The sequence below is a fragment of the Amborella trichopoda genome, chromosome 10 (genome assembly GCF_054954075.1).
Source record: "Amborella trichopoda isolate Santa Cruz 75 chromosome 10, AtrichopodaSantaCruz75HAP2 v2.0, whole genome shotgun sequence".
NCBI lineage: Eukaryota > Viridiplantae > Streptophyta > Magnoliopsida > Amborellales > Amborellaceae > Amborella > Amborella trichopoda.
In genome coordinates this window covers 45,995,285-46,020,586 of record NC_142345.1, presented here as the reverse complement: position 1 = coordinate 46,020,586, position 25,302 = coordinate 45,995,285, and the positions used below count along the sequence as shown (strand labels likewise).

Here is a 25,302-nt window from a genome sequence, read left to right as displayed (position 1 = left end):
GTGAGAACTTGGGAGCCATTTTTCCGCAAACAATTTGGCTCCAGGCCACAACATCCCCATGCAGGAGTGGCACATTGACACTTTCAAAAAAATTGGGGACTCTTGCGGCGCGTTTAGCTCGATCCATTAGCAGTCCTCAAACACCCTACTTTTTGGATCAATCCAACTTCTCGTGGAATCGTTGGCACCTTCCCTCATCCCGCCCTTCATTTGGCTGAAGTTAATGGCCTCTTCTTTCACATTCCCTTGGCCTGGGTCCTTCGCCTCTCCCCATCGTCAATCCTCCTCTGTTTGGATCATGTTCCTCAGTACACCAGGATGGATGGACCAAGGTCTCACATAGAGGGCAGCTAAGAAATCACCATCAGCGTTCAAGTTTCGATTGTGCGGCGAACTTTGCCCCAAGAGGATCACCACCTTTTGAGCTTCCTATCATTAATGCCGGGACGACCGGTGGCTCCACAAACCCCATTTCCCAAGGCAATTCATCCTTGGCCTTAGAGCAAGCGGCTCTACCTCCCCATCTAGAACAGTCACGTGGCTCCTTCTCGATTGTCCCCCATCTATCCTCCCTTGGCGTGCATCTCAGCGATCTCTTGATCGCGATTTCTTGATCGCAGTTTCCTATTTTCAGGAGCTACCACATGGTTCCTTATCCCTTGTCATTCGTTGCACCCCTCTTGGTGAGCATGTGATCGCTGCTTCCCTTTCCAATCCCGTGATACCAGGTGTCCTCCATCCAAGTCTCCTTCTGGTCTTAGGGAAATAGGACGCAACTCTCCCTCCCACCTCCGTTTCCCTCTTTTTCACTTGTTGACCATGTTGTTTCTACAATTACCTTTTCTCGACCCCCCTGTAACATGGAAGGTGTACACGTGCCCTCTCCTGTCGTGCCCCTTTCCCTCCCTTTTCGCCCATCCAATCGTGTTCACATGCAGAATGCTCCTTTATCTCGTTCTGCCCAAGCTTTTATACCCTCTATACCCTTGCTTTCTTTCCCCTCTCTCTCTCCACCCTTTCTCTATGCAATCCTAGGCTTGCAATCCCTTCCTCTTGCACCCCCTCTTTGTATGCCCTCCCCTAACCTCATTAGTCCACCTCACCATTTTCCTCCTAATTCATCTCCTCCTCTTCTCTCCCCCCATGTCCCAACCTTGTTGCCACCATTGCCTCACCTAATTAAGCTTCGATATCAAGGCCTGCCCAACCTGTTCACCGGATGCCTTCATGCACAAGCCCTCATTCAAGCCCATTCTTAGCCATTTATTCCACCTCTCAGCCTTCCTCTCCACCCTTAATTCCGCCTCAACCTCCTACTCCCCCTGGCTGCCATTCTTTTCACATTTCCCCTTTTGAAGGTCCCCTCCCCCCTTTGCTACCGTACAATCTCAGTGAAGAGTATCCTTCTCCCTTACCCACACATCTTTCCCTTCCCTTTGATAACCCCTCTTCTTCCTATTCCTCAAACTCTTCTTCACCGGCCTTTGTGGACTCCAGCTTAATGAACGAAATCGACCAAGCCCAAGGCAATCCTCACAAGAACCTTTCAATGATGGGCTTCCTGTTCAACGGCCCACATGAAGCCCTTGAAGCCTTCATCAATGCTGATAGCGAATCTAGACACCAGTCTAAGTCGAAGAATGTTAAAGGTAAGGCTCCCTCAACCAATTTAAGAGCATCCCAATTGCTATACAACTCTCTGTCAAAGTAAGGTATGAGAAAGGAGAACCCTCAGCTAAGGTCCTCCCCACTCCCTTGGCTCCTCGACATTATCGCCCTCGACCATGAGTGCCATTCGCCCCTTATCTTTGCAATGAAGATCTTTATTTGGAATATAAGGGTTTGGGCCACCTAGAAAAATGGAAAAATATTCGTCAATTTGTTTCACAGTATTCTTCCTCTCTTCTTGGCTTGGTGGAAACCAAACTTCCTTCCCACACCCTCTCCCAAATTCAGAATATTTGGGGCTTTCCCCTACCAGTGGTTAGCTCTGGATGCAATAGGACCTTTTGGTGGTATCTGGGTCCTTTGGGACCCTTCTCAACACACCTTAGTTGCCTCTCACATTGGCAAGTTCTTTGTCCCTCTATTGGAAATGCATTGTGGTCTATGGACCACAAGAAGACAACGAGAAATTGGCCGTTTTGAGAGAGTTACAGTCTTTGAGGTCCCTCCCTTTTTCTAAGTGGTGTGTAGAAGGTGATTTTAATCTCACCAGATGGTCTCATAACAGTATTCTAGACATCATGTTGGAAGGAGCAGAGTTCAGTTGGTCTAGTCATTCGGCTAATCCAAGCCTCTCAAATTTAGATAGATTTCTAATCCCTCTCAAGTGGGATCATGAGTTCCCTGGCACTTTGGTGCTTCCCGAGCCCACCTCAAATCGTAGATCTATCCTGCTAGATACCCAATCCCTTCCTCGATGGCCTAAGCCTTTTCTCTTTGAGTTGTCTTGGCTTTAAGAACCCAGCTTCCCCTCTCCTGTCCGTAACCATTGGGAGTCCTTCTCCCCCCTCGTGAATGGGTGGGCCGGTTTTATCTTGTAGAAAAAGCTTCAAATGCTCCAAGTTTTTCTGAAATCATGGAGTTCACAACTCCTTGGAAACTTCTGATACCAAAATGATTCCCTTTTGAGGTCTATTCAACACTGAGACTCCATTGAAGAACTTAAACCTCCCTCCCCTTCAGCTGGATTCTCGATCCATCCATAAACGTGATTACCAGTTCCTCTTAAAGAAAGAAGAAATTTATTAAGCTCATCGGGCCAAAGTCAGATGGCTCAAGCTTGACAACCAAAATACAACTTATTTCCACAAGATAGCCAACTGTCAAAGAAGGGAGAACTGTATTACCCACTTCAAGGTGGGGAACCAGATTGTTGACCATCCCAATCTCATTGAGGCAGCGGTTGTTGAATATTTTTTCAAGCTTTTCTCTTCCCCTTCCAGTCCGAGGCCAGTAATGGCAGACCACTCCTTCTCTTCTATTTCTCCCGAATCTGCAGCCTCTTTGGAAAGCCCTTTTTAGGAGGACAAAGTACTCCAAGCCATTAAAGACCTCAATGGACTTCCCCATAGCCCTCTTCAAAGTCTTTTGGGATACCCTTAGGATTGATATTGTGGCTTTCTTTTCTGAATTTCACTCTCGAGCTACTATCCATAAGGCGATGAATGTCACTTTCATTGCCAAGATCCCCAAGAAGAAGGGAGCAAAAGAACTTAAAGACTTCAAACCCATTAGTTTGATTAATACTTCCTACAAAATTCTCTTAAAGGCCTGGCTTCCTGCCTTAAACGTGTCCTTGGTCAGGTGATCTTATCGTCCCAAGGGACCTTTGAGAAGGAACATCAGATTCTCGATGGGGCTCTAATAGCACACGAGTGCATCCATTCCCGCTGTAGAGCAAAAATCCTAGACTTGGTAATCAAAAAGCTTATGATGATGAGACTTTGTCCAGAACGCCATTTGGCTCTCTATGGTTGAGATGGATTCAAAACCCCAATTTTTGGAACCTATTAATGACACATCTAAGGGTTACATTCATGCTTCGAGAGGGCTCTGCCAAGGGGACCCCCTTTCACCCTTCCTACTTGCCATAGTGGCTGAGGTGTTCAGTGGCTCACTATCTCATGTGTACAACATGGGATGCATTTAGGGTTTCCAAGTGGGTAGGTGGGGTCTCTTTATATTCCACCTCCAATATGTCGATGATACCCTCCTTTTTTGTGATGCAATTTTTTAAAAAGTTAGTTGTTTATTGCTCTACCTCCAATGCTTCAAGTTGGCTACGGGCTTTAGGGTGAACCTAGAAAAAACTAAGATGACAGGAATCTGCCTTGACCAAGCCATAGTGAAATACTTCGCTGACTCATGGGGATGTGCTGTAGAGCCAATGCCCTCATCCTATCTTAGCCTTCCATCTTGCATTGGCCTTCCTCGAATCCAGTTATGGAGCCTGGTTATAGACAAAGTCGAGTGGCACCTGGCTTCATGAAAAGGGAGAGTCCTTTCACCAGGCTGCAAAGCAACCCTTATCAAGACCACAATTTCCAGTATTTCCCTTTTCTTTATGTCCTTTTTCTTTATGGTCGTAGTCGCTAGACTGGAAAAACTCATGAGGGCTCTAAGGCTGCTCATTGAAGCGGCAAGTGAAGAAAGTCAAGCCCCAAGCATGAGAGCATATGTATGTAGAAGTGTCTATCAATTGAAAACCTACTGAGGCTATGATTGACCTTGGGGCTACACACAACTTTGTGGCAGATCAAGAGGCTCGCTGGCTGAACCTCAGTGAAGGTACTGGATGGTCTCTCCCTAAAATCAAATACTTGCGGGCGTCGTTCAGCCTCTTTTCAAGGAAAGAGAGGCTAGAACTTGCCGCGCTTCCTCCCTCACTTACCTCTGACAATGAAGCGAGAATTGAATCAATTACTTGTTTCAGTCAGCTTGCTTTCAAACTACTGTACTCGAACCGACCTCAGAGACACGATGACACTCGATTCCTTGTTCACCTCCTCGTCACCCGCTTTACTACTCCCTTGCTAGTTTCTTTTGTCTGACCCATAACCCTTCCTCTTCGATGGCAGAAAGCATTACTGGTCCACCTAATGCGAGATCTTGGAACCACAATTTCAAGAGACTCTTAGTTGACCACAAGCTTCACCAGTTTTTTAATCTCTCGGTCTTGCCCGATTCGATATTTGTTCTCCCACATGCAATGACAAGATTGTCTGATCGCCCTCTCCATCAGGTTTATTCACAGTTGCTTCATTTTACTGAAGCTTATAGTCCCTGCCTTCTCCTCCCCTCTCAGCCTTTCCCTCTATAGCCACCATGGCTTGGTGCTCCTTTTTGCCCTCAAAATCCAGCTTATTACTTGGATAGCACTCTATGAAAGGGCTTTGACACTCGATCAACTACAGCAAAGGGGTATACATTTTCCTAACAGGTGCACCATGTGCCTCAATGCTGAAGAAACCAATCAACATCTATTTCTAAATTGTGAGGTTGCCTTGGCCCTTTGAACCGACCTTCTTCTTCTATTCAGGTGGCTGTGGCTCATTCCCCAATTGATCCCTCACCTCTTCTCCTTATGCCTTAGAACTCCTTGGAAAAATTCAGGAAATCTTCTATGGAGTGCTTCCATCTCAGCCACTCTTTGGACCATTTGAATTGAGAAGAATAATAGGATCTTTAGTGAGGAGAGAGCCTCTACCTCAGCTCTTATTGAAAAAAGGAGGTCACTTGTCACATTCTGAGCCCTAAACCTCCCAAGTTTCTCCATCTTCTCCTTTTCGGATCTTCACCAAAATTGGCAAGCATTGCTGCACCTAAGTGCCCACAGGATTCCTCGAGCTTCTTTATGAAGGACACCGGAACCTGGGGCCATCTGATAGCTGCTCTCTAGGCAACCAGGGCTCCTCAGCCATTGGATGCCTGTTTAGGAATTTTGAAGCCCTGAGCCTCCTTTCTTATGCTCTGCCTATCAGAGTCAAGGACTCCACATTCGCTGAGGCCAAGTCTCTACTCAGAGGACTCAGAAGATTTAATCATCTTTGGAGCAGAAAGGTGTAGGTAGAGGATATTCCAGCAACACTAGCGCTTGGGCTTCTGGCAATGCCCTCTGCCCTTGGAGACCAGATAACATTTTTGTTGAAATTGGCCACATTTGCAGCAGTATCCAAGTCTCTTGGAGACACACTCATAGGAACTGTAACGCTGCGGCAAATGCATTAGCAAGGGAGGGAGCAAGTCTCAACTATCCCTAGGGGAATTTGGACCCCCTTAGTGCTCACCTCATTTTTGGATCTATTGCAAAGATTCTTGGACCCTCAAGGCTTCCAGTATAGGGCACCCTGTTTTGAGAATTGCCTAATTTTTGTTAGTAATTATCTATACAATCAATACAAAAGTCAACTTCCTCCAGGAAAAAAAAGAAGGTTGGTTGACTAATGGAGAACAATGTTGATTTATTGCATTTGGGTTTTATGCCTAGAGGATTCATTAGAAGGTTCAGAACTTTTTAATACTAGATCTTTCTATTCGGTTCTGTTCACTTTGAATTTGGTTAGATGTTCATATTTCTGCCTGTTTTTTTTAGTTTTTTATTTCTTGTGTGTTTGTTTGGTGGTGGTGGTGGTGGAGAGAGAGAGAGAGAGAGAGAGAGAGAGAGAGAGAGAGAGAGATTCATAGATGATATGAATTGCATCTCAAGACATTGATATTTTAGTTGACTTGGGATTTGATTTCTGCCCATAATATGATGGCAAATTGCTAATAGAACATTTGTGAGTATGAAACTTTGGGATTAGTCATTATTTTGAACAGAGACCACAAAAGTACAAATAGCCATTGAATATGGAAAATGAAACTTTATGTGTTGTTTGTTTGCCTTTTGCTAGCTGCATTATAGATATTTGTTGTTTGTTTTTTTAAACAAGGTGGTTTCTCAGTTATCTCTTTTATTAAATCAATGTAATTTTTTGTAGGTGGTAGAGCTGGGATTTACCCTAGCAGCACTTGCTCATGTTTGACACAATTCCATGATGGATGAAAAGAACAGTAAGTTATGTCAGCAGTAGAGGTCTGGCTGTTCAAGCATTTTAGGCATATTTTCAGCTTAGCAACCTTTGCTACATGAGGCTTGTTTGCTTGCTGTACAGGTACTATTTGATATTGTTATTCTATGTTGTTGATCCCCTTAGGCTGGAGGAATATCTAAATAACTGATTAAAGCTCATATCGTGAAATTGGGGAATTCTGTGTATTGTAGTCTCTGGTAGTATTTGCCATTATAAGTAATCTTGTAACCATTTATCACCATTTCCTCATATTTTTTCCATCCTACTATGTATGTAATTAAAACACCTATTCATTATACATTATCTCATATCTATATTTTTTTCAACACTTTTGTCCCAACCATATCCACATTCCTAATATTACTTTGTAATTGTGCAAGCCTCTGTCTCTCTCCCCCTTACACGCCGACACACACGTGCACCTGCACATTTGCACAAACAAAATGAAAAATAACTATTGCTACCCATGAAAGAAGTATTAAGCACATTTACATGTAGAATATTTGCTTCTGGGTTTTTTTGTTAAGTATATATAAAACAATAAAAAAGTATACAAAGAGACCATTTACTTTTTGTACAAGGAGGTCACAATCATTTATGTCCCTAAGATCTCAAATTGGATGGTTGTAGGAGTGTCATTAGATAAACTCAAAGTTTGAAAAAAATAATTCTCGGACTTTGTGACCCACCCTAAGCCATCAAATTTGACATCCAATGAGTAGAAGTAATTGTGACCCCCTTAAACAAAAAGTAAATGGTCTCTTTTACAATCCCGAGAACATTTGCTCCTTGTGTGATCAATATTGTTTGTTGATATCAATCGACAATTTGACTTGGGCATATGTGTCTCCTATTTTGTCTAAATATGCATGGGAATTTTCAAATTTTGAATACTTGTTACTCTCATGGTTGAGTGAATATATGATTGTATTACCTAATTTTGATTTCTTTTTTTTCCATGTACCCCTAGCAAAATAACTAATCTTGAATTTTTTGCATTAGGAACATGCATGCTTTGGAATTTCACCCCCATCATCATGCATGGAGGACATATCACTTTTATTGAATTCCATTCTGAAGTATACTATAGAGGTGAACGCAATTGTAGAGTTAAAAGTTCCTGAACTGAGTGATCTGGGCTGACCTGGTTGCTGATTGGCAAGCATGGGAAGAAGTGAAGGACATGTCTATCTTTGATGCCATAAGACAAGTTGTTCATTTGCATGGAAGACGCTGAATAAAGAGAGTCGCTAGCCCCACTTGTTATTTCCTAGCGTTCAATAATCGAAGGCATCGATACATTTATCAGCAAGTCATGGAAGGACCCTCTGCTGCAACATGGAGAGCTTGCTCTTGTTCGCATGTTTTGCTCGATTTGCCAAGGTTCTCATTTGAAGCTGAAAGAATTAAATAGGCATTAGCAATTGCTTTTTATAAAGCCACATTTTCACGTTCTCTTGACATTCGAAGCAAGCCAGTGGCTTTGTAGAAGCCTCTTTTTCTGTTTATTACATCTTGTATATATTTTGCCTTGATTATATAAATAAGTTTTTGGAGAAGGATGAGGATGAAGATTTCACTGTGTGGGTGTGTTGATTGGCATATATTTCTGCTCATTTGTTCCAGCCTGGTCTTTCCTCTGACTTTGAGATATGAGTTTGGTTGCTTTGCTTTAGTATAAAATGGGCCATGAATATTCCTGTGTATCTTTATACACACACATCTTATTTCTGATTGGTGATTTTAGAAACCTATAATCCAAAATTTTGGACAAACGTTTGCCCTTATATTTATTACAATACATGCTTTTTACTTTCTATAAAACCAATGGAGGGCACTGAATATAATTGTGCATGTTCCAAATTATCTCGAAATGACGCAATGAGATTCTCATGTGCTTAACTAAGGTAGCATTGCAAGTGGCACACTTAGAACAATGACTTTCCCATTTGATATTCTATCCTTGTCCAAGAACAAGAAGAGAGAGAGAGACTGTAGATTTTGTAAAGAGAAAGACGCTTGAGCGCAATTTCACATCTAAGAAGTAACCAACAAAATTGGTGCCATTATTAAAATAACTGCATAAGTGAAAAATCCTATGCCATCAACAATAGAGAAAGAAGATTGGTCTCATAGCAAACAAAGCATTTTACAAGATGAGAGAGACTTTATGGAAAGGAAGGACTTGAAAGAAGCCATACTCTCTGCCTCTATTGCAAGAGATCATATTACCTCTTCTGTCTCTCAAGAAAAAATGCATACTTAAAAAAGTTACAGGGAAGAAGTTTTTTTCATAAAAAATGTAAGTACGGATATATATATATATATATATATATATATATATATATATATATATATATATATATATGATTTTTTGAAGATTTTTTGAAAAAACTTAGCATTCTTAAAAGATTTAAAAAATCAGAGATATTTTTAAAACTCATGTTTTAGATGACGACTTGCTAGCTTGGGGGTTCAAGTTTTGGCCTTGTAGGTTCGAGGTTAAGGAAATTGGGATTTCTAATTTTTTATGATCAATATTAGAGCATCCAGGAACTGGGTTAATTTTTTATGATCAATAATAGAGCATCCAAGAGGAGGAGAGAAAACTGAGGGCTTTAGAGAGAAACTGCGTGAGAGCCAAGAAAAGAGTTAAAAATATTAATATATTTTTTAATAATGTAGTGGGACTCAGCTCGTATCGGCTCGGCTCAGCCAATAATGACAAATATCGGCTCGGCTCAGCTAAATTCGGTTTGTTGTTGATCCCCTTAGGCTGGAGGAATATCTAAATAGGCTCATAAACATGATCAATCAACAAGAAAATGTAGACCTAGCTTTACAATTCTTTGACCATGCTGCGAAATATCACCCCAATTTCTTTCATAATCCTGATACTTATCATATGATCATAGAGAAATTAGCCATGGCTAGGGATTTGAATTCCATGGAAATTATACTCAAAGAGCTAAAGGATTCCAGAATTTCAGTGAAATAGCATTCATAGATATTATTCCAAACTATGGCTTTGCAAACAAGCCCAAGTTGGCCCTTCAGTCCTTTTTCAGGATGAATGAGTTTAGGATAAACTAGTCAGGTCTTTTAATACTCTTTTGAATGCAATGATTCAGATCTTTTAATACTCTTTTGAATGCAATGAGTCAGACCAAAAGTCATGATTTGGTTAATTATATGTAATGTATAGGAATTGCAGGAAATTTGGGATATTTGCAATTGTTTTTACTTGCAATATTCTAATTAAGGCCTTGTGTTAAACGAACGATTTGAAATCATCTTTCTAGGTTTTGGAGGAGATGCTAAGCTTGGGTTTTTTTTTTTCCAAATACTATGACTCTATAAGCTGTGACTTACAATTATGAGTGGATTTTGTGGAGTAAAAAAGATTTTTGGATGAGATTATAAGCAAAGTTTGGGTCCCTGACCGTTCAACTTACACAATCATAATTGACGGTTTAGGGAAATTAATGGAGGTTGTTAAGCTCATAGTGACATGGAGGACAATTGAGTTCTTCCAAATGATGTCACGTATGGTGTAGTTATTAAATCTTACCATAAAGAGGGGCAACCAAGCAAGGCTTTAAGCCTTTTTTAATGAAATGCTTGAGAAGAAGTTTATACCATGCCCAACCCTGTGTTTCAAATTTTTTTATCTTTTATGTCAAGAAGGCTAGGTTGATCAGGCTTGTAAGCTATGGAAGAAGCTCTTAAAGAGGAACTGCATCCCGATAATGCTATATATAGTACACTCATATATTGGCTTTATAAAGGTGGTAAACTTAGAGCGGCGAGGAAGCTTTTTGATGAGTTTGAGAAAGGGTTTTATCCAAGGACATTGACATATAATAGAATGGGGAGTTGTGAGAGGCAGGGACATTATGGGATGATATGCTCAGCAAAGCGTGTGTTACTAAGGTTTTTCACTTACAATAGATTGATCAAAGGGTTTTCTAGCACTAGAAGGGCAAGTGAAGGTTTTAGCATATTTGGAGGAAATGCTAATTAAGGGTGCGAAGCCAATAAGTCCACTAATGCCCAACAAAGTGTGCTCCCATGATGGGGTTACACTGTTTAGGACCATAGAGGCTGGTATGTGGTCTGGGATTGTATGTGTCTTTTACGAGGACATTCATTTTTATTAACATTCTCGGTAACCAAGTCTATTTCTTTCACCCTTCAAGAATTGTACTTTTCTAGTCGGAGTTGAACTTGGGTCGTAGAGTTAATCTCATATTTGTCAGGCAAGGCACCCATCATATTTTCAGCGATGTAGTCCGCTACAACTCCAATCAAATTGCCTTCCATGAAGCTTGACATTATTGCCCTCCAATGTCATTGTCATGCGTGCGTGCTGCTTATGGTGCCATGCAGAGGCTTTTAGGCACTCGCCTTTACAAGCCACCATCTCATTGCACAATAGGGTCTTGGTTTCCTCTTGTTCCGCTTTGCTCAATAGAGTCTTGGTTTCCTCCTGGCTCAGCATCCACCACCTTGGATCCTCTTCGGCTGAGCGTATTACAAGGACTATACACATTTGCCACCCTGGATCCTACAAGTCAATGCCTTTTCACATGCCAAGGCGAGACTCAAGAGTGATGCAGCCCCCTATGTCCTAGATAGAATCAGCTCCAACCAGCTCTAGTGGCTTGTTTCATCCAAGTAAAGCCCTACTCTAATGGCCTTTTCATCCAATTAGAGTACACCTTCCATGATGATCTTTTTCTTCCAAGTAGCGCATATCACATGGCCTCTTTTATCCATAGAGCCTTCCTCACACAACATCTTTCACCCATGAATGTGGCACCTATTACTCTAATTGTTGCTTTCACTCAATTAGAACCACACTCCCAGGAGTGCAAAAATATGAGTACCTAAACACATATGAATATGAGTGCGGAAATAAAAAAACCCAAGCAGCAAGGCTTTTAAAAGCGATTTATTGGGCTTCCGATGCACTCATGCCATACGAATTACAATATTCTTCATATTACATGTACATGTTTGACCTTTGCCCTGATAGAACTTTTGTAATACTTTATATTTTGTATCTAGTTTTTTTTGTGCTTCTTCTACTTGGAATATTGGATTTCTGTTCTTTTCCTATATTTTAATGGAAACTGCTAAATGCCTTCTTTCTGTTGAAAATGCAATTAGTGGAATACTAATGCAAGCATCTAATGGGGGGGGAGCCTTCATTTGATCACTTTTAGTATCAGAATGTTGGTCTACTTTTTGGGCATTATGTTGTAGATTTGGTGCAGTTATTTTTTGTGCATGGTTCTTTGATACTTCAAACATGAAGAAAACACACACTTTACTCATTTAAAAAACGGATCAGAAAGGGAAAAAAAAGACAAAACTATAAATCATGACCAAATATCTTGTTAATGCTCTTGGAATGACTGCTTCAAATAGACACAAGTATAACTTGAACTTTTCATTAATATTAACTAATGGCTTTTCATATCTCACTGGGCTTGCAGGACCTCACCTTTTTGTGCAGCAGCTCAAGTGATTTTGAAATTTTGGATCATGAAATAATGCATCAAATTTTACGGTGAAGATGGAAGATTGGGGTCAGTTCTCGTCTCCTTGTTTTCCTTATTAAATGAAGATGAGCTGTAGTTAATGTTTAGTGTTTAAACTGAATGGATACTTTGTATGCTTCACAATATTATAATGCATTAACCATGGTATTGCTGGACCAAACCATGTGAAGTTATGAACATTTGTTGCCATGGGATATGTAGGGTTATGTGCATGCTCATGCGTGTGGCTTGCTGCAGATCGTCAATATGTGTTAAAAGGCTTATCATCTTAAACAAGGGAGTCTAAAATGAAAATAGTCAAGCCTTTTGGAAGAAGATGAAACATAAAGCTAGAAGATGCATGAAGCTTTTCTCAGTAATGCATATTTACCTTAGGATATATTCTCTTTTTATAATTCTTTTCTTGCATGCAATGAGAAATGGAGCATCAACATGGGAACTTGTGCAAATATAGGGCTCATTGATATTAAGAGGATATGTTATTTTCTGAGATGGGAGATGGAACCTTTATTCGTCCTTGTTTTTTATCCAATCAGATGTAATTGTCATTCAAAATGGATTCGTTTGGAAACATAACGGTGGTATCTATCAATTTCAGAGTAGTGTTTGTTAAGTTTCTAGACTGGCAACATATCTATGAACTTTCAGAGATTGTACCTTTTATAATCGACAAGCCTTTGCCATTACTGGGTTTTTTTTTTTAATAAAGATACTTGACTATAAAAAATGTTTCTTCATGGAGAAAAAAGGACTACGAACTGTGCTTCCATATAGCTGTGACTTATTCCTGGATGTATCCAATTCCGAGTTAGCCAACTCATCTGCCACTGTATTTACCTTTCGAAAAATGTATTTAACAAGTTATTGAGAACTGGTCTTAGTTCTGCTAGTTCTTTAGAAACTACTGATGGATTTCCAAATTTTCTATACCACAGTGGTAGTATCGAACTTTATAAAACTAATGGCTCATCTGCAATTACCCCCATCTTACCGCTGTTTTTGTTGGGTTTGTGCGTGTGTAGAGAGAGAGAGAGAGAGTATCTTGGTAATGGCAATTGTAGAATGGGAGAGAATTTATGTATAACTATATTTTCATAGGAGTTTGTCAAAAAAATGCTATCTTTAGAGAGAGAATCTTGGTAATAGCATAGATAAACCTGTGAGATGAGAGGTTCTTCTTTTGGAGTGAGGTTTAGGAAAGGGGAGATAGAATCAATGTCTAAGAGAGAGAATATAGAAGAGAGTAGGTGAGACTTAGGTTGAAGCCGATTTCCATAGGACTTTAATTATATTTAGAGATAAGAGAGAAAGAGAGCGAAAAAGAGAGAGAGAGAGAGGGAGGAAAGAGACAAATTGAAAGGACGAGCCCCGGGGATGTAAAATGGGGAGATTTTAGGGAAAGGAAAAAGTGATGAGTGCAATACATTTGCTGGTTCGGAACTAAAGTCGAGTGCGGTAAGTTAGAAATTTTAGTTTACTTTGGTCATCTTTTGGGAGATTTAACTTAAATCAGAATTATCCTTTGGATTTTATACATATCGAATTTAGTTGTCTTGAATTGATGGTATGAGGATAGAGGTGCACACGCATTTCCAAGTTAATTAGTATCTAAGAAAAATATATTGTGTATTTTTTTTTTTCAAAACTCCCCTAATAGTAACACTCGTCAAAATGCAAAAGGCCTTGCAACAGAGGAATGCACAAATTCAAGAGGTTTAGCACATAGTAGTTGTTTTTAAAATTAACTTGGATTTATTGCCTTTTCATTTTTCCTGGTTGATGACCAATTGTTCTTTCTTTTGTTTGTGACTAAGTAGATGATTTTTATGCATTTCAACTGGCTTGGATTTATGCCTTTTCATTTTTCCTTTTCACACAATGAGGTTACCTCTCCTTTAGTTATGAGGTGAATTATAACTGCAATTGGATACAGATCCGCCTTTGTCATGAACGACCAAACATCATTCAGAGCAGGTTGGCTTCACCTCATCCACCAGATCCTCAAATCTCCTTTGATTTGACTTTTTTTACATCCCTCGTACACCACTTGCTCAATTCTCATTAGATCATTTTATTCCCTCACTTATAACTTTGTCACCACCACATCCATGAACTTGACCTCTCTAACCGTCATCGAGCAAACTTGCAGCAAATGCTCATGCTCTTTAGGAACGGGCCTGCTCCAATACCAGATGGTATGGTGGAAAGAAAAAAGAGGAATAGAGAAATCAAAGATCGAATTAATTGAAATAATAGGAAGCTTACAATCCAAGCTTCTAGCTCTATGGTGAAACCAAGATTTTGAACAAAATGATATCTAAGTCTGAAAGCAAAACCCTGATACGACCACTATTTATAATAAAAGATCTACTTAAATTCCAAGGAATCCTAATTCTATTTCAAAAAAAGAAGTCCTGATTAAAACAAAATTTGTGATAACTTTTTTACCCTTGATAAAAAAAATAATTCCATAATAATTCTTAACTAGCTTAATCAACCATTGATGTTGAGGCCTACGAACTTTTTATTGTAGTAATCACATTGACAAAGTTGGGGAAATTTTTTTTGGGATTGGCATCTAAAAGCTGCACGAGTACCTGAATTCTCATTCTAGAGGTAATTATTGAACTGGAGAAGATATTGTATCTCATTTTTGTCTAAGATGCCTTTTTGTAGGGATTGTACTTTATGTTCAAATTTAGTTATTACTTGCATTATTTGTGAAATTCATTTATGTTTAGAGCTGAATTTTACTAAACTTGTACCGGTTTGATATTCAAACCAGCAATCCTTTCAGGAGAGGTGCAACTATGTAGTGGAAGACCCTAAATAGCCTCACTATTCTTCAAGCTACCATTAATCCATTCCAGGTCAGTTATGTCACTCTTTCTGCTTTATGATGTGACTTAATATTTCTATGGACAATCTCAATACTGATTGTGATACACATGACCAGATTGATTTCAAGTTAATTAAAACCTGGTAACGCACATTCCATAATATTTTTTTATAGCATGTTAATCATATTTCTCTCACGAACTCTAATTTACGTGGGGAACAAATGGTCTTCTGAATTAGGGAATGGGAGGAAGGGGCTGTGGTCAAGAATAAAGAGGAAGGTAGGTAGTGATAGTGGACTTGACTGCATGGTTGCTTGAGAAATTTCAAGCCTGGTCATGGAGCGAGGTATTTCTTGCTTGGATTACCATGATTTGACATTCATTTGTTGAGGTCTAAAATGCATGGACGGATGGGTCTGTGGGAATAGAAAGATGCTCTTTTCTTTTTAGTGGTGGAGGAGGAAAGGACAGTGACACTGCAAGGGTAACGAACCAAAAGGCTAGGTTGTGGATGGTAAGGTTGGGGAATGTTGCAGGTTGGGTGGGAGGAAAGGTTAGGTTGTGGTTGGGGAGCTTTTGAAACGCTTGCAATGGCCTTATTAATCATTTGATAAAAATGAATGACCAAAACCAATCCAGATATTAATTTGTCTGTAATTCATCAAAATCCTCATATGCATATTTTGATAGAACCAAATGAGTTGGTCAATCATTATATCTAGCTGCTGTCAACAAGCATATATGTTGGTAACAAATATTCACCAATTTGTATTAATGTATACTTGGAGATTTGGCGGCTTTGGCAAGACTTTAGGTTATTTAGTTCTCTTTTCCATCCTGAGCTTGTTTTTCAATAATGCTTTTTGTGTTTTATGATTCTAGTTTTTTCTTTGGCCTCTAGGATGGTGTTATAACTTACTGATAAGAAAATATACATTGTTTATATTCTTGCTTGCTTTATTGTTTTGTGTAAGCAATTAACTGTAGTGAAGCTAGACTTGGACATTGTTTACAATCTTGTTTGCTCTACATTTTTTTTTTTTTTTAAAGTATGACACTTCTGCTTTTTTTGTCGATTTATCATTTCGAAATTTGATGTGGTCTTTAGATTTGTTTTTGAATCCTTCTATTGATTTGGTAATTTAACATCGGGTTTTGGAGAGGGTGTTTAAAATTGTTTTTGTAGGCTCTTAGTAGAATTCCAACATTTCCCTGACAGCTTCCATTCCAAATTATATATGAAAGAATAATAAGAAAAACATGGCTACCCACACTGTAACAAGTGTCCGCTTCAGATCTGTTCCTAAAATGTTGGACAGTCTACGTTTGTTTTTTAAAAAAAGTATTCCAAATGTATATAAAAACAATACTTTGAAAGCATGTGATTTGAAATAATGGGGGAAAAAATGTGAAAAGCAAATATTGAAACCTGGGATATTTGATATAAGATAAAAGATAAATGAAACTAGGACTTAGGATATCGCATTGCTGAGCAAATATAACTAACCACTTTGCTAAGCCAAATCTGTGTATGTGTGTTTATGAGAGAGAGAGAGAGAGAGGACACCCTTGCATGGGAAGCTAAAAGGTGGATATAATTCGAATAAAAAATACCTTCCATGGATATATTTTGCACTTTCATCATCCAAATGAAAATTTAACTGTTAACTAACTATAAATGCAACTGAAGTTAAATAAACATTTAGGGAAGGCCCGAATGTGTAGAGTATTTAGTAGGCTTTGCAACAAGTAAGTGATTCTCGAGCAATATGTTAATAAGGGGCATATTTTAGTCCACATAAGCCTCCCAATATCCATGATATCTTTACGCATGAACCCTAACTTTGCTCTCTCTCTACAGGTTTCATATTTGTCACAATCTTTCAACTCCTTGTTGTTCGCCATCATCACTGCCAAAATAAACAAAGAACCGGAGAAGATATATAAATCGTTATCAAGAATAATGTAAACACCAACATTCTAAATAAATGATGGGCTACAAGACTTGGATGAGCGTCCAAGGTTCTGGGCTCATGTAGACACTAAGAATGTGACACACATGTCTAACACTATAGAAACTAAGATACTTTAATCGCTTAAAATCCCACCTCCCGACCCGTCGAATATATATATGAATGTGTAGTATCTAGAAGGGGCTAAGTTGCGTTTCTGACATGTATATTGGTGACACTTGTACCCATATCCTTATAACATAGATGATGGAGCTTTCTTATTTCTTAAAACAAATGGAAGAGCACCTTGATATTTTTCAAGAAACAGAAATATTTGTTGAGGGAAAGTAATTTATTTGGAAGAAAGCATAGACCTATCTTGGGCATCTTACAAATGGTTTTGTGAAGATCTCATTGCCTAAAGTAAGAACTATAGCCGCTTCATGAAACAGAGAGAAGCAACACCCTTGCAGTGATGTTCTTCAGAATCCACAGTTAACATGCTAGTCAAGTGCCATTATTTGAATTATGTAAAACAAGACAGAAAATCTAGGAGTGTAGCAGTGCTAACATTAGGTATCCTTCTCTAACAGGAAATTGTGGCTGCTGTATTTCAAAAACCATGTAACAAATAGTTTTCAAATCAAGAACTATGCTCTTACAGAATATTTAGCTGTTTCAAACCTCCTAAAAAAGCAGGGCACCTAGTCATTTTCTGAAACTACAAGTAGCAACCAAGAGTTTTTCGATAATATAATGCAGAAAATTGGAATTTTAAACTCATTTTCACGAAGAAAGAGTAATAAATTACCATATTTTGACAAGTAAGCTCTGATCAATTGCTTCTGAGAAATCAAATTGGCGGTCTGCATCTACTGCCCAGCTGGTGAACCATGTAGTTGTATGGAAACCTTCTTTGGATATCCCCATATTGTATAGAAATCCTACATCTATATCAGAACAATGAAGAAAGTAACACTTTGAAGAAGGTTCTTCCAAAAACTGGTCATGATTCTTATTTGATGGTCACTAATTTTCTCTGAAAGCAAATGGGCACAGCTAGGCGCTGGACGAAGATTGACTCCCAAAACAGATATCCTTTTTCTTATATATTCCAGCCAATTGCCGAAAAGAACGGGGTTCCTAAATGAAATATCTTCACAAAATAATGCAAGAAATAAATGAATCTTTTTTAAAAAAAAAATAATATAAAGAAGAAGGAGAAACCAGCCATGAAATGAAGCAATTCATTCCTACAGGGACTTAAAATTCTGGTTCATTTCACTTGAACTATGAACTATGCACATTTTACATTAACTGTGAACTATGCACAATAAATTATGTATAATTTAATAGTGCTCTAAATGAACATTCAGATATTTCCGTATTACATATCCATGCATATGCTTATGTGAGCAATGATCCTATGATTTCATAGAATGCTAATTCTCTATCTGTGTATCTTTCACAGGATATATACAACAGATACAAGAACCAGATTGTAAAGGATCAAAGGTATTTGTATACTAAAGAATAGGGGATTACTCATGTAAGATTTCCATTGGCAAAGATGATGACAGCATGTTGCAAAGGCTGCAATTGTCTCCTGGTCCATTATGTTGCTGAGTGTGGCAGCACCTTAAGGTAAAGTCTGCAAGCACAATTTTAATATGAAAAAAAAGAATGCAGTGAATTACCGAAGCCAATAATACTGACAAAGTTATCTTCACATGCATTCCCTAGTTAATTATTGGATGACAAACTGAATTTGCCAACCTGTGGCAGGACCACATAAATGTTTCTCAATTGCAAGGTAAGAAACATCCCCTGAAGTCTACACATTATTCAAGTCCAAATCATCAACTGCAATAGTTAAATTAGACATTAGATGCGCAAGGGGGTGTAAATTGACAGTATTCAATAAATACATCTATACATGTAATGTTAAATATTGTCTGCTTATCATGTTAAATGTGTTAGAAAACCAAATGAGCTCCCATTGAAGATAGCCTTCATTAGTTTAATAGTGATTATGTATGGAACTCAAGGCCCCTGCAAGGTCCCTTGAGCACTGGGCCCTCTAGCACTTTTACAACACAATTGTTTAATGAACTTTCATCATGCAAGAGCAATTTGAGGGTGGACCAATGCAACCCATGGAAAAAGCATTCTACCATTACTGACCTGGTTATAGTATAAAAACTCGACATTCCTCTTAACTTGATGGTGAAGCACTTCAACAGATTGCTAAAAAGAAGGGTCCATAGCTAATGGATTATGGATGATTGCAGTACTTCATGAACCCACATCTTGAAAGGGAGCCATGTCTCAGCAGTTGGAGCTCACTGCAAAATAAATTCTTTCACCTTTGTATATGATATTCCATCATTTCACAGAGACAATCAGGTATGTTGTCTTTTGATGAGTTCTTTTGTGCTTGGAATGGATACAAGTTGTATCATAGCATACTGCCTAAACTTTTCAAGATGAATATTATAGTTTCTACTGTTCCAAGATGAGTTGAATCTGTAAGCTGAGGGAAACCATTATATTCTTACTAAATGTATTTACTTTGTCTTAAGCTTTCTATCATCTTCCCAGTGGCACCTGACCAAGTCTCAGATGCAAACAAAGTTCTCTTTAGGCATGTTGTTTGATCCGAGGTTTAGAATGGAACTGTCCAATGATGAAATCCGAGACCTGATAATCCTGCTTTAACCCCTAAATCCAATTTCCTTCCTCACCATGGTAGGGACAAGATGGTGTAGGAGCCAGCTAAATCAAGGTTCTTTTTGGCGGAACAACTTTCTATGAGCAGCTTTGGCCAAGTGATCTTCCCCTGCCATTGCCAGCGAGGTATGGATCTCCCCAGCCCGGCCCAAAACCTAGCTTCTAGATTGGTTATTGATTAGCAAAAAGGCTCTCATGGTGGACCACATCCAGCGTGGGGGGAATACACTTCACTGACATATACAAATGTATCATGTACAAAATAAAACTAGGAATCAATTGGGCTAGTAGGATTTCTATTTGCGCCTGGAGACTAAACTAGTGTTTGAATATTTTTGAGCCCACTAAATCTCTCGAGGTGTCTTCCCAACACGTATGGCATGAAGCCAATGCTATCATGGATAGCCTCAGCAAAGAGGGGGCTTCCCAAACAAATCTTGTAACCTTAGTCTAGTGGGCAGTCCCTTTTTGTTTCTTTTTTGTACAATTTTGTCTCTGTTCTTTATTAATTAACTGTATAAGAGGTCTGGTTTTACACTTGTTATAAGTAATCCGAAAGAGTAAATAAAGAAAAAAAGAAGTATTTGCTTTCCTTGTGAAACTTGCATAGTATCTATAGTTGACTTTATCATTTGCCTGTTGTTCATGAAAATGGGAATGGATTTTGAACTAGTATTAATTTCTTGAAGTAAATCTTAGGTTTTGTAAAGAAATAATGATTTTACTTCTAGGAATAATCACAGAAAAAAAAAAGCAAAGCAAAGCCCCTAACATAGTTTGGAAGTAAAAAGATGCATTTTATCTGTTAGCAAAATGGCTAGATCTCCTTGATTATTTTGAGACCCTCATTTCTAGTAGGCAAGCATTAAAATAATTAGTTTGTGTATTTTCTTTATCAATGGATGGAGGCCAGAATCTATGCAGTGATTATCTACGTGGCCAGTAAGATGCTTTTTTTTTTTTTTTCTCAAAGCAGCTTTTCCTAGATATATTTGACACTCAAGTTATCCTTGATTCCGTTGTAAGTATCTATACTACCAAGACTCTTGTAGCTACTTTGTTAGCTGTCCAACTTCATATACCTCCTTATGAAGAGTATTTTCGTTCACTACATTTTTGATATACCACAACATTTGTGTTGTTTTCTTGTCTTTCAAATTATCTTTATTTGAAAATGATATTCTTTATGAGCATTGTATGCTACAAACATGTCATGTTCATATTTTGCCTCTTTTTTTTTCGGCAACCTTAATCAAAGTTCTTTTATGGTGTATCTGCAGTGTCCTATTTAGTACCCTTTCTTGGCTATTTTCAAGGGAGAGAAAAAGCAAAAGTATAAATGAATGAAGAATTATTTAGAGATGTACTAGTTAGAGAGTACTACATGCACTGGTCCAGTGAAAGCAACTGCCAAAATAGGAAGGATAAACAAAATTACATACGCCGCACTTGCGTTTCCTATGGTTTATGTCTGCTCTTTTTTTTGCCTTGTAATTGTAGGTGTGATATTTTATGTTATTAAGCATTGTTAAATTAAGATAGCTGCATATTCTTTTCTTTTTTATTCTATTTTTGTCAAAAATAATTTTGGATGTCATGGTGAAGACTCTCTCTCTCTCTCTCTCTCTCTCTCTCTCTCTCTCTCTCATGGTTTAGGCCTCTGGGCATTTGGCCATCTACTATAGTACTCATTTGGAAAGTCTTTTATATTGTGAAATACGCATTTGCTAACTTGCAAAAAAAATGCAATCTATATATGGTATCTAAACTTTTCTATTTTCTCTTCATTAATGGACGTTCATGTCCTAAAAAATCTGATCTCATATTGTAATGTGTAGACATGTGAAATGGATTGCTTGAGCAATGTAGCTGCAATGCGTGATATAGTTTTTCAAGTGGATTTCCTGGCTCGAATGCTCTTATTCCACCTGGTGCTAGCTTTGGTTATCATCTTAGAGGTTGGGGCAAGCCTCTTGTTGATGAAGTAAGCTTCATATGATTCTTGCATTCAAGCTATCATAGTCTTTATAACATGTTGTATGGATTCTTCTTCTGTGCGATTGTTTATTCTTTTGTGACCGCTTCTGTGAAATTTTTATTATGTAGTTCGGATGCCCACTATATGGGGACGTTTTTGGTGTCCAACAACAAGAACAACCTAATTATGAGGTATGGAGATATGCATATGGGAAAGCTTTCTATGTAACCCCACCCACATATATAACATATGTGACCCCTGATCTCAGCCATTAGATCTAAGTAAATGGCTTTCTATTTTATTTATATTCACCCTAGTTTATGATGGGACACTCAAAATTTCATCAAAAAATATTTTGTATAAAAAATGAAAAATAAAACGGCGTATGGCACGACACTGTGGCATGAGCAATTGTAGCCATCAATTTTGAATCAAACAGCTTAGAAGTGGGGTCACGTATAACTTCTATGTTGTTTGGGTCACACAAAAAGCTTTTTGTATCCGTTTTCACTTGGTTTGTTGAATTAATAGAATAAATCTTTTGTTTTATTATAATAAACTTCATGCGTGGGCAATTAAATCTTCCTTTGTTGCAAAATGACTTTCCACGTTACTACGGTTTTCTTAGTTTTCTTAATGATGGCGGTATCATTGTTGTCTCATTATGCATTTTCCTTTGATTGCAAGAAGAACTTGTTGATAACAAGCATTGGGATGACTTGGAGGAAGAGGAGGAACAGATGGAAGAAGAGGAATTGGAGGCCAGTATTCAATCAGTTGCCAGCCTCCCTCCCTCTCTCTCTCTCTCTCTCAAAGGAAGCTCAAGATGTAGGAAAAAGGAAGGGAATGCAAAGAAGAAGGATTTCAAGTTTTAGGTACAAAGCTATACATCAAATTCACATAGCATGAATGCTCCCCCAACCCCATTGGATATATTCTGTTTGGTTAATATATTGTGAATTGCGAAATTTGAAGGATCTGACATATTGAAAGTTCTTATTGACATGTAAAATGTGAAGTTCTTTTGTCGATCTTGGGCCATCTTGGTTCAATTAATGAATGGACAGGGCAGCTAGTTGTACTATTGAGGTAGGAGTGATGTTTAAAGGGAATTTGATTAGTGAATCCATTATGAGATCGTCAATGAATCTTAACTGTGCCTGGTGGAAAGTTAGAAGTGGTTTTAATTTCTTTAGGGACGCCATGACCTATAAAGCATGAATTTCTCAAGGTTCGCCTATGTGATGCTCTTGTTTTTATGTTTAGTTTCTTCTTTTGTTTTCCCCTTGGTGTCAACAAGCCACAAACACCATCTAAACGAATAAGAAATGTCCAATGTTGGCGTGAAATAACTGGGTGCATACCATAGTTAGCAAGCCATGAAATAATAAAATATCGGCATATCAAAAATTCGGTTATAAATTGGTTTTATTTCAAAAGGTTGGAGGAAAAACTCAATTAAAAAATATGGATCACCAAAAAAAAAGTTTAAGTTATAGAATCACGAATATTTTGGATTTGATTAAAAAAAATGTATTGAAAAAATCCGATACGCAAAGATCATAGTTGGTAAGTCTCTGTTTAAAACAAGATTTTTTCAATAAATCTCCGAATTTTTTATATCCGTTAAAAACTGAGTTTTTTCAAAAGATCTTCAAAAAATCTCTTTTTTTAGTAGTACCAAAATAAATTTGTATTTTATCTTTACTAAAAAAAACATATTCCCTATAACTTTTTTTATTTATTAATTTAATATTATTGAAATTTGGTGTAAAGATAACAAGTAAAGTAACAATAAGAGTAAATTAAAAATCTTGATTTAACAGAAAGTACTTTTTTTTATTTTGTACATATTTAAATATATTTTTTATTTTTCATAACTTTTATATTAATAATTTTTTCACAATTTTATCTCAGCTAAATTGAGTTTGGCCCGGCTTGAATTTGTCTCGGCTCGGCTCGGCTCGGCTAATATCGGCTAGAATTGGCTAATCTCGGCTTAGCTTAGCTGATGTCAACTCGGCTCGGCTAATATTGGCTCGGCTCGGCTCAAACCAATGAAATTCTTTGTATTTGAATTAAGATAAGATATTTTAGCTGAGCCGAGCTGATAGAAGCTAAGCCAAACTGATAAAAGCTGAGCCGAGCCGATTTAAGCTGAGCCGAGCCGTTTCAAGCCTAGCCAAGCTAATATAAGAGGAACTTTTATGAGGGCCAGCGTAATATCCACGAAAACGGGAAAAATTTTATGTGTTTTTTTTAGAAAAATCAAATCTTTCTGTTTAGATTATACGTAAACCGATAAAAAAACTGGGGCTTAGCTCGAGTGGTTCGTAAGCAGTCGACAATTATTTTGGTGGAGCTGAAGCCTGAAGTTTAGAGTAGGCTACACGGTAAAAGCCAAGCTAGATAAATGCTTCCATGGGCTTCTTCTGGTTTTCTGGGTTTTCAAATTGAGGGGAAGAATTGGAGAAGGGAGCGATGCCATGTCTCCGTTGACTGCGAATCTTCATTTTCTTTCGGATGGTGTGCCCGAGTCTCTTGCAACCCTAGTGTTAGCCCATTCCATTATCACCCAAAACCCCTTTGCCATCCTTCACTCGTTGTCCCAATTCACGGCTCTGGTTTAGCTCGGATACTCATTTGTTAAACGTCTAGCAAAATGCAGCGCAGACAGCTTCCCCAAGCTTCAAATTCTACGCCGAAGATGGAGGATTGGGGTCAGTTTTCGTCTCCTTGCTTTCCCTGTAAACGAAGATGAACTGCAGTTGCAGTTAATGTTTAATCTTTGGACTGAATTGATAGTTTGCATGCTTCAATATTATAATGCACCATGGTATTGTTGGACCAAACCAGGTGAATTATGAACGTTTGTTGTCATTGGATGTGTAGGATTATGTATTCCATGCTGATAGACATCAATATTGTGTTAGAAGGCTTATCATCTTGAACTAGGGGGTTTAACGTAAAAATAGTCAGTGCTTTGGAAGAAGATGAAACATAAAACTAGGTGATGAATGAAACTTTTTTCAATAATGCATATTTACCCAAGGAAATGTTCCTTTCTATAAGTCTTTTGTGGCATGCAATGAGAAACAGAGCATCAACATATGAACTTAAGCAAATATGGAGCTCACTGGTTTTATGTGGATATGTTATTTGCTGAGATGGGAGATGAAACCTTTATTCCTCCTTGTTGCTTATCCAAATCAGACCTCATAAGGGTGATATCTATCAATTTTAGAGTAGTATTTGTTTGAGTCTCTAGGACTGACAACATCTCCGTGAATATTCAGGGTGTTGTACTTTCGAAAATTCACAAGCCTCTGTCATTTATTGGTCTTTCTTTTAATAGAGATACTAGACTATAATGAATGTTTCTCCATGGAGAAAAAAGGACTACGAACTATGGCTTCATAGAGCTATGAGCTATCCTTGGATGCGTCTGGTTCCGAGTTAGCCAACTCATCTGCCACTGTATTTACCTTCTGAAAAATGTATTTAACAAGTTATTGAGAACTAGTCTTAGTTCTGCTAGTTCTTTAGAAACTACTGATGGCTTTCCAAATTTTCTAAATTACAATGGTAGTATCGAACTTTATAAAACTGATGGCTCATCTGCAGTTACCCCTATTTTACCACTATTTTTGTTGGGTT

General features: G+C 38.2%; 1 long non-coding RNA gene across 31 annotated transcripts in view; it reads left to right on the top strand.

Moving 5' to 3' along the window:
• Window positions 1-25,302, top strand: part of LOC105421675 (uncharacterized) — a 91,266-nt gene that overhangs the window by 28,808 nt on the left and 37,156 nt on the right. For 4 of the 31 annotated variants that reach the window (XR_016042436.1, XR_016042451.1, XR_016042444.1 and 1 more), the window contains 11 exons: window positions 6,486-6,659; window positions 7,581-7,961; window positions 12,080-12,172; window positions 14,931-15,015; window positions 18,409-18,581; window positions 18,681-18,750; window positions 19,229-19,343; window positions 19,520-19,793; window positions 21,506-21,651; window positions 21,774-21,836; window positions 22,336-22,520. This is a non-coding gene — a long non-coding RNA (uncharacterized LOC105421675). Of the gene's footprint in view, window positions 1-6,485; window positions 6,660-7,580; window positions 7,962-12,079; window positions 12,173-14,678; window positions 14,762-14,930; window positions 15,016-18,408; window positions 18,582-18,680; window positions 18,751-19,228; window positions 19,344-19,519; window positions 19,794-21,505; window positions 21,652-21,773; window positions 21,837-22,332; window positions 22,790-25,302 lie in introns of those variants that run through there. The other 27 variants (XR_016042449.1, XR_016042455.1, XR_016042439.1 and 24 more) reach the window with 21 other exon arrangements.